General features: G+C 39.1%; 1 long non-coding RNA gene across 1 annotated transcript in view; it reads right to left on the bottom strand.

Annotated features, from left to right (window-relative positions):
• Window positions 1-12,961, bottom strand: part of LOC140847893 (uncharacterized) — a 30,744-nt gene extending 17,783 nt beyond the window's left edge. The window contains exon 1 of the long non-coding RNA XR_012128160.1: window positions 12,738-12,961. This is a non-coding gene — a long non-coding RNA (uncharacterized lncRNA). The remainder of the gene's footprint in view (window positions 1-12,737) is intronic.
• Between the last annotated feature and the right edge of the window lie 515 nt (window positions 12,962-13,476).

Below are 13,476 nucleotides of genomic sequence, written 5' to 3'. Positions count from 1 at the left end.
AATTTCTTAAAAAATCACACTCTTAAAGCTGTGTAAATCCTGTCTAATCTTAACCCCAAGGAAAGGGCTGAGTTAGCAGAAGTACTGTCTGAGGATAGACAAGTATTTTGTGCAAGTATTATCAAGTGGTGCAAAAAAAAGTGCCATGTCTCTTCATTTAAAGATTTAAGATTTAAATATTTATTTACTTTGTAACCGATAGTTGCCGGAGTCCAGGGGTGTGTGTGAAACCCAAAAGGATGAGACGGTGTCGGTGCATGGAGAGACAGGACAGAGAGTCAGATGGAAGTGATCTCTCGACAAAGTGTCAATGACAGCTTTATTTATACCATTTTGCACAAGGATATGATTATTTTTTATTGTTCTGTTGATTAATTGGTATGGGCAGTTCATTAATAGGTATAGGCAAGCTTTCTTCTTTCTAATCTCTTCATGGTTGGTCAAGTGTTAGGTGATCATTTTCTGTTCCTTGACCAAAACTTTTCCTAGCAACATGTACTCTTTCATGGTTTACATTTCTATGCAACACAGTTTCTAAGTAGTGCATGTGACCATAGGAGCGTGCAGTATGTAGCAGTGACTATGGAGTCTATCAGCTCAGGGTGAAATACAGGTCACCTACTGCCACAGTTGGCTATGATTCTTTCCCACAAAAATATTCTTAGAGGCTTTAATAAATTTATAATCAATCTAAAATCATAAACTCATATCTTCATTATACACCCCTTTATAGGGCACAGTGAGCAGCAAACTAAATTTCCCCTTCTTATCTACATTTCTCTTTCTTCTGTGTGGATACCAAAATCTCCCTGACATAATATACAGGTCTCCATGACTCCACTACTGCAGGGTCTAAACAAGTTTTTACATGGTGAACAATGCAAGGGCATTCATGTCATAGAAACTGTTTCTGTTTTAACTACAAATCTTAAACTATAAACAATCAAGTCAAATATCATGTATCATTACTCATTCGATTTTTATACTTTATATGTGAATCTCACATTTTCTCCTTTACATTTCTAATAAAATGTTGATGTAGGTAGATGCAAGATATAGATGGAAAGCATGATTTAGTGCTGTAAGACGGCAAGTGTAGATGATCAGGTCTGTGCTTATAGACTAGGTATTAATCCAAGCCAGACAAGGGCAACAAAACATCCACGGGTGTAGACAATTTCTCTCAAAACTGGGGGGGTGTGGTTCTAAGCCTCACCTCTGTTGGTCCCCATTTCCTCACCTGATGCCCCCCCTGCGACTGTGCCTGCCTTAGGTTGTTCCTCCCTTGAGGAATCTTACCCGTCTCTGGCTAACCAGCCATCTTCCGGGGCCATACAGGGAGATGTAAAGCTGGTGACTGAGAGAGAAGTAATGTTCTTTGAAAATGTTAGCTTTTTACTTCTTTGCAGATTTATGCCCTGTGGCTTCCTGGCCCTGCACTTGTCTTGAGGTATCTTTACTTCTTGGAAAATTATGGTACTTGGTAATTTCACATGTAAGGCATGAATTTTAGTAAATGGCTGTAATGACAAAGGAAGAAAAGTTGTAGAAGTAGCAAATAGAAGAAAACATGAGAAGATGGATTAAGTGTCAGACAGGGTTATTCTATTCAGTAATCTCTCATAACTCTATTTCTCTAATTTTCCTATAAAACTCTTCATCACTAATTTCACTAGCCTTGCAAATGAGGGAGGCATTCCCACTTAAGTGCAGATGGGGTAGTCAATGTTTGACTTACTGCAGGTTTTGGTATTCTATGCCAAGATAGCCATCTGGCCCCTGCGTGTTCTATTCTTCAGGAGCACTGTCCTGAAAAGCTTTGGGGAAGTTTATGTTCTCCTCCTTTCCATGCTGCTTATCAAAGGTTAGCTTAGTCTTTGGCAAAAATGCGAGCAAAAGCAAAGCCAATAGTATAATGGAGAATAACAAAATCAAGGTGGTAATAGGGGGAGCCGGCTGCGAAGGCCGCTGCTTTGCAGGGGTCTTCCTCCAGCCTGAGCTTTGCTACACAGCTGAGTAGCATGGCTCCCGCCAGATAGTGACAGAAGACCTGATAACTGACATCACTGAACATGTATGGTTATATCTCTAAGGCAGGAAGAAATGTGAAGGTTGACAAGATTGTTTAAGTTGCCTTTATACAATAAAGAATAACCAGATAAAAACACAGTGAAAAGACTGTTTATTTTTCCTAATGGGATTTTTTCTACTTTAGTTATCATTTCATTATTCTCTTCAACAAGTGGTCTATGCCTGACTTATCAAGACATACTTGCTAAGAACATCAGAATGCCTTATCCACATGAAAAAAAGAAAAAATGGATACGTATATAAGATCCATTTATGTATTTCTTGCCAAAAGAATTATCATTACCCTCAAACCAATCTAGTTTTAAGATAAATTGGTAAGGGCAACTGATAAAACATCTCAAAAAAGTATTGTTGCATTCAAATGTTAAGTACTAAACTCACATCATTCTTTAATTTGGGTCTATGGTTTCCATATATCAATGACTCTTAAACTCATTTGCTATTACATCTCCCCTCAACCAGGATTCTGAAGTATAACTATCTAGGTCCTAGAAATAACCCTGAAGTAGTTGAAATATCAAGTTAGCAAGAACTCTCCAGCAATTTTAGTTTGTGCGAAGGTCATAGTCTTTCACCCATGTCACTGAACAGTTTTTCTTCTGAAACAAAGTAGATGAGGAGGTACAGTGAACAAACTGTAAAATTGGCTAGTAATTCTGTCATATGGTCCCACATAACCTTACATTTTAAAAGTGACTTCACACTTTTAACCAACCAAACCTAGTATGGGAATTACAGCTTTTAATTCAAACTAGCTCTATAATCTTCACCAAATCACACAACTTTTTAAGGCTCTCAGTTCCTACCTATAAAATGACCAGATCAGATTGATTCCTTAAAATTTGTTTCCAACCTAAAAATCTACTATTTCATTTCCCTCAGACTTTTTCAAATCCCTTTCAAAAGTGATTAGGGCACTAAAGAGTGAAAGAATATGTGCTTGTCTTTTTCTGACAGCCCGCACAGCAAAGATTTCTGAGCTCTTCCAGCATGTTCAAAACCCTCCTTACAATATAGAGGAGGTGATTTCCCTTGTAGCATGATGATTCCTAAAAGTTAATGACACTGTCTGTGGTAACAGCTTCCTTTTTCTGCTAACATTCTCCCTTTAGACTCGTGGTCCCAAAGATATTCTGCTTAGTCAAGATGAGTCTCATAACCCATAGAAAGTGTTAAGATTTTGATTTGTCTATATACCTTTATGGGAAACATCAAGACTTCTGGAAAGTAGTTTTGTACAACTGGACAATAGCACATAGGATCTCCAGTCACCACATTTACTGAAAAATGTGACAAACTTAGAGAAAAAATATGAGTTTTAGGTTATCAGTTGACCTTTAAGTAAATTCTGAAGCTGAAATTAATGTTTCTATTTTAATTAGCCGTGAAAGAATTTTTACATTGTATAAAACAACTCCCCCAAAATCTATGCCTTCATCTTCAGCTAAATGTAGTTACGGATAAAGCTGTAAATGGAGTTACGGATAAACTTGGGAGGCCTGAAACAAAAAGACTAGTCAATGAAAATGTTGAAAATATAAATAGTATAATGCCTATGAATTTGGATTTTTAGCATGTTAGTGGTTAATCTGGGCTAAAGCACCTCCCCAATTTACTCCTCTTGACCCCAAGTTAATATCAAAACCAGTTCCTCTGGTAGAAAACATTTCCTTCTAGTCCAAACTTACTATCTGAACAAATATTTAAATACCTTGATTTCTATGATCTCCAAAGTCAAAAGTACTGGACTCTACGTAATACTTATTGAGTTTCAAATTAATATTTCTTTGTTAAATCTGTTAAAACAGCAAAAGTTTTAGTCACAAGACTATTGATTCAGCAAAACAAGAAAAAAATGAATTAGTTGCAATTTCCCACAATCCTTGTCTAAAGGGAGTAAGGGTCTTCTCACAAGACACTGAATAGAGCCTTTCTTCTGAAACAAAGAGTATAGGGTACAGTGAAGAAACTGTAAAGCTAACTACTTTGGTCATATGGTTCTCTGCAATGTTCTTACAGTTTAACAATTAGCGATTGTTGTTTGCAGCTTCTAATCGATTATAATCAGTAAAGACACAGTAGCTTCTGCCAGTAAAAGTCATGTGAGTCTAAGCATATTCCTAATTTTCAAACACATAATCAGAACCTAATTCAGAAAATTTAAAGGATAAAAGAAAGTTCAAGAATTTTCCATTTTTATTAGTATAAAATTTAATTCCCATTAGGTATTGAGTACTTATTGAAGTATGTTTATATTTAAATATTTTATACTTCAGAATTGGTAAAGTTACCAGACTCACAAAAATTTACACAGAAAATATTTTAATACATACTATACACATACCTGAACAAATAAAAGGCCTCATGATAATAACTAATATGAGGTAATCTAATCTAGTCTATTGATAGGGGGAAAGCTAAATACTTCCAAATACAGTGCCTTAATTTGTCAAGTAATATTCCTGTAACAGTACTTGGATCAAATGGAGACTACAGATACCACCTACTCTACTCTATGTTAATGTATGGAAATCACCAGGCTGGCGAGGCTGCAGGGAAAATTATGAAGATGACAGCAAGTCCACCTACATTCACTTGCACTTTTTCCTCAGAAAGAACTGTCACCCCATGCCCCAATAAACCTCTATAATAAAGATAAATGTGGGGATTATGCCAAGTTGACCCCATGATTTGTTCTCCTTCTCAACACACATCTGATTTGACAAACATTTAGGTCTCCAAAGAGGGAGGTGAAAGTAAAATCATACTTGGGGTATTCATGGGCTCTGTGTCAAAGGTCCTTTAGCAGTATTGCAGCTGCTGCATACGAAGAGTAAAGTGGACAGAGCATAGAGAACCACAAAATGATGGTATATCTGCTCTAAAAGGCATCTTTGAAAATCATCTCCTCCAAACTTTTAATTATACAAACATATTTCATACCACATTTGATTAACTTGTGATTTCCTAAGAACACTCACTCATTTGTGGGAAAGACACACATACATACACAAACAAAAGGACAAGCAGGCATAAGTATTCAACCACAAAATGATAAATTCCATAAATCAGGTACTTTAATCAGTGCTTTAAATCAATACAATAAATAATGAAATTAGGTTTAATATAAACCTATAATAAATCACTGGGTTTTCATATTTTTCTGAAAGGAAATAAATCAGGACAGAAATTACAATGCTATTGAAATCTATGAAATTACACGAGAGCCTTTCCAAGCAAATGAAATATGAGATTCAGTAATCTTAAAAATGAACCAGGATTAATTGCTTAGGTTTACTGAAACATTCTGAAAGTGTTCAACTTAATATTAAGTATAGGTTACTGTTGAAATGAATTTTTACTTTTCTTCTGTCACACAATGTATGTAGAAAGAGAGCTCTCAAGAGCTTCTTGAAACAAAAGGATTCAAAAAGATACTTGGAGGAGAAGAAGGGTAATAGGGTCAGCAAGAGAACAAATGAGGATCCACTGGGCAGTGGCTGAAGATTTAGAAGAGCACATGTATTCTGTTTTTACTATCCTTGGGATGTGTACCCAACCGTTTCCGAACACAGAGGTGGGCCATGCTGCGGATACAGACACAACATTCTCTCTACTACTATATAAAAAGAGTGAGGTAGGATTTTTGAAGGGGAAAATGTAACATTTAGAATTCATACCTTAAGTATGGCTGGAGTATCAGGCAAACTTATAAACTTTCATATTTATATTCTGAGTAGTTTTGAAGTCTTCCAAAAGGATAATCCATATCCAGGAGGGAAAAATAAATCATATTCAGCAAGCTCAGCTTATTCCAGTTTATTCAGCAAACCAGATCTAAGCCCAACCTATGTTAAAAACCTGGATTCAAAGAAATAGACATTCATCTATTCTATTTGTTGAATCCCTCCCTGCCTCTGACCCGCAGATAATGGAAGAGACTCGATGAGATATTGAATATCTGAAAGGACAAACCAGGGGACTCGAGGCTTAACTGTGCAAGAGTGGTGCTTAGAGTGCACCTCTCATATTTATTGATCAAATGGTTGTTAACAACAACAAAATTCTGTATAGGGGACTCAATACACAATCATTAATCAACCCTGAACCTTAACTCTCAACAGTCTCCAATCTTCTGAAGTATAACGAACAAGTTCTTACATGGTGAACAATGCAAGGGCAGTCATATCATAGAATCTTTTGGTTTTGATCACGCATCATGAACTATAAACAATCAAGTCAGATATAATTATTCATTTGATTTTTATACTTGATTTATATGCAAATCCCACAACTATTCTCTATTGTTCCTCACCTATACATTTCCATGTAATAGCTCCCCACTTACTGAGGACTGCTCATAATCTTCCTCTCTACCTAAACTTTTATTTTAAACCCTAGGAATCTCTCAACATCTACGTATTGTCCCATTGAGCTTCAACAATGAAATATCCTCTGTTCTACTCCAGTCCTAAAACTTGTCCCTTTGTCATCACCCAGAACAACTCCACCTCAAAAAGGTAGAATCCAACACTGCGCTCTCTGACCATACTTCCTCCTCTTATCTCTCTTGCTTCCATTTCTAGGACACCTCATAGAGATCTCCAGTCCTAGAATCCCAGCTCCCTCTCCTAGACTCACTTCCTTCCCCCTACTAGCTTTGCCATTAAGTAGCATAAGTTACATCTTCCACACCTGTAAAATGGGATAATATGTACACTTCGTATCTACTCATTAACTCAACAAGTATTTGAGGCCATTCTTTATGCCAGGCACTGGGAATACACAAATAAAAAAATACCTCCTTGCCCTCATGGAATTTACATTCTACAATCTTCTGTGACAACTACAGTTGTTGCGAGGATTAAATAGGTTAATATTTATACAGAATAATACACAGAACATAATATGCAAAATTTGCTACAGTGGATCATCTAAACTGCTCTAAATCAATACCTTAGCTTCCCTACACATCATTTTTCACTGTACCAGCCTGGTAAAACCTCAGTCCTTAGATGAATGCTACCTCCTGATCTCCATCACTCATTTAGGCTACAGAGGGCAACTAAAGAAATCACAACTGTACCAACCTGTTTCATTAACAATGCATAGTTTCTCTTCTCACTTTGATCCAATAGTGATCACTCATTACTTCACTTGTCCTTGGTTAGCACTTTCTCTCCTTTGTGGGACTTCCCTTCCTCTGCTTGACTCTGAAACACTGATGGTCCCCAAGCTGCTGTCTTCTGCTCTCTTTTTTCTCCTGAGCCCACATACACGCCCTATATGGTTCCATGGTTTCAGACACTGATTTTTCCAGCCCAGAGCCCATCACATCCCACAGTATCAAATTCAAAAGGCCAACTGCCCTGTTAGACACCCTGCACTGGATATTTCACTACCATCTAAAACTCACAACATCCCAAACTGACTTCCTGAGCTTCTAAATTGATCCCTACAAATTCTCTCTTAGTTTGGTGTCATTACCTTCCATGCGGTCACCCCAGCTAGAACCCAGTTTGGAGTTAAGCTTGTTTACTTCTCCACTGACTACTTGCAAGCATCAAGTCCTACTGAATTTCTTACTTACCAACAACAAAGGTAAAGAATCTGAAATTTGTCCCTCTTCTCCATTTCTATGAACTGAGCGTGAATCTAAACCCTCATCAGCTCTCATTAAGTCCACTATCTTCCAAATGGCTTCCCTGCCTCAAATCTTTTCCCCTTCAAATTTATAATCCACAACAGCTACCAGAGTAATCTGTTAAACCTAACTACAATCAGATCAGGCTCCTGCTTAAAACTCTTTGATGGCTTCCCAAAACATAGAATCAGAGATGAAGTCTAAGTTCCTAAACATGGCATAAAGAACCCTCCACAATCTGCCTCTATACCTCTCCATCACTCTCTGCCCCTTATTTGCAATGTGCTTTTGCTCCTGTTCTCCTCTCGGTTGGTCCTCTGCTTCCATCCCCCTGTGCCCCTCACTTTGATTCTTACATACACATACACACACACCTTCTCTCTCTCTGATCCTTTAATGTTCAGTTTGGACATTATCTCTCCAGGTAATGCTTTCTTTGACCATTCTTTCCATTTCTCTATATTTTAGTGACTGTACTGTATTAACAGTATCTGTCTCTATGTCTCTATCCACAATTTGACCATGAGCTCCATATGTGCAAAACCAGTTTTTTCCACCATTGTATCCCTAGCATTTAGGAGTCCTACAACACATTAGGCAATCATTTAATGTTTGATACATTATACTATCTCATCTTCTACAAAAAATGTCATCGAGTACCAAATTGTAAAATTATATAAATCTGAAAATAAAAAGTAAGGTGATTTACTGTTCCTTTCGGAATGTTAACTGCTATTACTAAAACATTGTCAGTGGGTCTTAAAGATTAGCTGCAGCTCCATCGACAAAAACCAAACTTTAAATTGGTATAGTTTATCATACAAATGGTTTCCTGCGTGTACCAAAAGAATAAGTTAATACCAAAAGAATAAGTTAATAATTCATAAAATGAATCCCCCTGTTTTGACTTCTGAAAGAAAGATATGCTTGGTAGGGGAAGGGAGGAACAACTTGGAGACTTCAAGACACAGATAAAATAATGTAATCACCCGAGAGGACTCATTTGGCCCAATTTTGAAGTGGAAAAAGTTCAGATTCTTAAGGTCCTCACACTAACACACACAACTGAATTACATAGTAACACAGCAATTTTGCATTATTTTAAAAAATATAATCAAGAAATACTTATTTTCTGTGAAACACTTTATGAAGGTTATACCACAATATCTACCAGGGTATACTTTACTCTCCTGTGCTGTTGAGATGGATTAATCCAGAATAATTTAAAATTCCATATATTTCATGACCTAGTCTCCCTAGCAGAGAAGTGGGTGGGACCTGTCATAATTACCCAGAATTCTTCGTTAACATCCCAAATTATCTGATGGTCAAAGCTGTAAACTGCTATACATTTATACATATTCTTAAAAAATAAATGTCTTTATTCAGCTGCAAGAGCTTTTCTTATTTAAAAGTAACATACATGAAATAAGCCAGGTGGAGAAAGACAAGTACCAAATGATTTCACTCATCTGTGGACCATAAGAAGAAAGTAAAAAAATGAAGGAACAAAACAGCAGCAGACTCACAGAACCCAAGAATGGACTAACAGTTACCAAAGGGAAAGGGACTGGGGAGAGTGGGTGGGAAGGGAGGGAGGAAGAAGAGGAATAAGGGGCATTACGATTAGCACACATAACGTAGGGTGGTGCATGAGGAAGGCAGCATAACACAGAGAAGACAACTAGTGACTCCATAGCATCTTACTATGCTGATGGACAGTGACTGTAATGGGGTATGTGGTGGGGACTTGATAATGGGCGGAATCTTGTAGCCACAATGTTGCTCATGTAATTTTATATTAATGATACCAAAATTTTTAAAAAGTGCAAAAAAACCACAAAACAAACAAAACAAGTAACATATGTACTTATTAGTCTTACAAAAGAAAAACAGGCCACTCAAGTAAATTAAGGACGGAATACTGTCTCTTTGAAGGTCTCTGAAAGGGAATTAGGCCATATACATAGTTTCAGCTCTAAAGTAAAAATCAGTAACAGTCCTCTGTTTTGCCTGATAAAACCAAGTGCCACTGAAAGTTAAACTACTTGAAGTAGCTAATAAAACAACAACTGAAATTATCTTAGAGACATTTATCATGAACATACAGCTACAGGATAAAACCTCTCAAGAACCTCTAAAGTACAGGTTCTAAGTGGGAATAGGGTTAGGCGTTGACCCATACATAGAAAGACTTTCATGTAGTTGTAAAACTGTAGAATTTATATGGAAATTTCTGTAAGCTAACATCAGAGTCTCAAAAGAATGTGGTCCTCAGGGGATGAAGAACAACTGCTCTGAAGGATCTAAGTCTTCTCTCTTTACCCCTGGTGCCTACTCTTGAATAGTACTACTACCTTCTTCATAAATCACTTAAAATTATCCAACATCCTCCTCACAGTCTATAGAATTTCCCCAAAGTGTCATGTCAACATCCCTGAATCAAAGATTGCTTTCCAAAACTTCTACTTGCTACTGTTAAACTTTGACTTTATTATATGATTCTATCAATTTACCTTTGGAAAAAGAGGTCACTGTGACCATTTGTGCATTTATGATAAAGTAAACCGTGAAATATTGCAGTTAGTAGCAATGACCTAGATGTACATACATGACCAGATCTCAAAGAATGCTGAGTGAACAAAGTAAAATGTATAGCAAAATGGCAGCTTTGCAGATGCAAAACACACAAAAGAACTAGATAATTTTACAAGGACAGAGACATAACCAAGAACATATATAAAACACATTAGATGGGGTACAAGTGAGGATTGGGATGGATGGAGTGAATGGCAGTTGAGAATGGGAATAAAAAGTAAAAACTGTAATCCAAATAAGAAAATGCCTCTAAGCAATACTCTCTACAACTCAAATATTTTGTTAGTCACACCAACTACTAAATTTAATACGATTTTGACAAGTGGTTAGAAATACTTTTACCTGAGATGACTGAGCATTCTAAACATCTTGGTCTGAACTATGATAAATTTGAAAACTCATGGCATCTAGTTCTCAGCTGTTGCAAATGGTCTAATAAGAGGAATACTGAGCTCCGAGTCTGAAAAGCTATAACCTAGTCCAAGGTAAGTACTACTAGCACTTGACCAGTCCTTTTATCTCTTCAATCTGTTTTCTTATCTGCAAATATGGATTTGGATTATTCTCCAAATTCCTACAGCTCCAAAGTTATTTCATTAATTTTCTTAATTAATATTTATTAATATGCAATTACTTTCTCTCCTCCAACTATCCCCCCAGCAACCCCCACAAAAAAAAGAAGCAAAAAGCAAGAGTATCAAAAGAGGGCTAAAAAAGAAATGTAGCAATAGGAACTTAGTTCCTAAAGGAAGCATTATTGGGACATCAGTTTTGACAAGAAACTTCAGTATGGTGTGAGCATATCTATATTTTAACCTTGATGGAGGTTAAAAAACTAATGTTTATTACATCAGTAACAGCAACTCTTTTATTACAAAACTAAAACCAACTTAGTTTTTTAGGGTAGAAAGGAGAAAACATTAAAGAGAAACAGTGATTTTGTACAGCCTTTTCAAGATCTAAGGCAGAGTAAGTTTCTACTGAGCCCAAGTTCACACCATCTATTCTTTGAAGAGTATCACTGTGCCCTGTACCACACCTGACTGTGACTCCTCCTCAAAGCCATGTGAAAGCCTCTTACGCAGCTTCTAACTTGAAAGACCCTAAATTTGAGCTTATCTGTATCAGTTTTCAGATAAAAAGGGACCTCTGAGAATGCCTTCCATATTAAAAATGTAAGATTCCAAGAGAATCACGAATTTTCTAATCAAAACTCTTCACACTCTGAGCATTTAACAAAAAACCCAAATATTCAATTAGAATGTAGACTGAATGGATACAAAGATCTTAGATTAGGAAAATTAGGATATATTGTCAGTTGATGACCACGAACTGTAACTGAACTATCTAAATAACAACAGTATCACATTTTACAAAAAGAAATTTGAAACTGGATTTAAGATATCTAAAAACCAAAATTGGAATAGTAAAACTTACTGAAAATTTGAAATTAGAATACTTTAAAAGAGAAAGATCTTTGAACAGTCTTAGAATACAGCAATAAATATAAGAAATTGACCTAATTCCCACGTTTATCTTTCATTCACATTTAATTTTAAATATGGATGGGGAAAGAGAGGGAGGGGAGAGGGAATTAAGTGGTCACAAGCATCTGTTATTAAGAATTCCAGCACACATGTAGTTGATACTGCAAAACAGACGATGAAGCTTTTCCCAGGCCGCTATACTCTACGGTCTCCTACCAACAGCTCTAGTTCCTAACTCACACTCAGCCGGGACCCGCGCACACGCGCGCACGCACGACACGCAGCCCGTGGCCCGCAGCCCGCCGCCACCAGCCACGCGCCCGCAGCCCGCAATCCGCCGCCACACGCCGCGCGCCCGCAGCCCCGGCAGGCCCAAGACGCGGGGCCGAGTGACAGCGACCACGACGGCAGGGTCCGCGGCGCAAGGCAGGCACTTTGCAGGGTCCGCGCCAGGCACAAGTTACTTCCCCGGCTCCCGGGGGCCTCCGCGCTGAGGGAGGCTAACACGGACGGGGATGAGGAGACGAGGAGGCGCCGAGGGGCAGCAGAGTGGGGTAACGCGCGGAGAGAAGCAACAGCCGCTCCACCCAAAGCAGAAAACTGGCCGGCCGCGTCCCAGCCGCCCGCCCAGCGCCGGGGATGCGGCGGCGGCGGCGAACCGTCCCGGGGGGGTGGGGGGGGCGGCAGCGGCGGGCGCTCCCGGCAGGAGAGTAACCGGGTAAGAGACTTACCGATGTCGGGACGAGCGGAGGGGCCGCGGCGCGGGTCGGGCAGCTGCGGCGGCGGAGGCGGGCAGAGAGCGCTACGACCAACTTGGCCGTCCCGGCTCCGGCCGCATCGCCCCCATGACCCCCGGGGCGCCCCGGGTGCCCGGCTCGCCCGGACCCCGCAGCTACCCGGTCCCTCCCGCTACTCACCGTTACTGCGCCGCGGGCTCGCCTGCAGTCTGCGCTCACACCTGGGGGAATCCGTCTGCTCCTCCTGCGGCCGCCCGAATGTTCGAGCCACTTCCTCCGCTTCTCGCCTCACCGCCCCTGGCTAATGACACTCACGGCATCACGTTCCTTACACCCAGAGCCGCTCGCTCTACGGCGGGAACCTTGTTGCGAGGGAGAGGGTGGTTTGAACTAACCATGAAACATTACTGAGGAAGGGTGGATGGGGAGGGTGGGAGAGGGAATTAAAGGGCACTACGATTAACACAACATAATGTAGGGCGGTCACGGGGAAGACAGCATAGCACAGAGAAAACAAGTGACACTACAGCATCTCACTACTCTGATGGACAGTGACTGTAAAGGGGTGTGTGTGTGTGTGTGTGTGTGTGTGTGTTGGGGGGACGTGATAACATAGGTGAATGTAGTAACCACAATGTTGCTTATGTGAATCCTTCATAACATTGTATTAATAACAAAAATTGTTTTAATTACTGAGAAAAATTAAACAGTTGAATAAATGAAGAGAGGTGGCATGGTCAGGGATTTCAAGATTCAACTGGATGACGGTTCTCCCTAGATAGGCTGTAGATTCAACATAATCCCCATCATAAGCCTACAGGCTTTTTATTATTATTATTATTCAGGTGTCACTGATATACACTCTTATGAAGATTTCACATGAAAAACGTAGTTTCAACATTCACCCATACTATCAAGT

The sequence above is a fragment of the Manis javanica genome, chromosome 2 (genome assembly GCF_040802235.1).
Source record: "Manis javanica isolate MJ-LG chromosome 2, MJ_LKY, whole genome shotgun sequence".
Classification (NCBI taxonomy): Eukaryota; Metazoa; Chordata; class Mammalia; order Pholidota; family Manidae; genus Manis; species Manis javanica.
The sequence above is the reverse complement of the archived record's forward strand: the minus strand, read 5'-3'. Positions and strand labels throughout refer to the sequence as shown.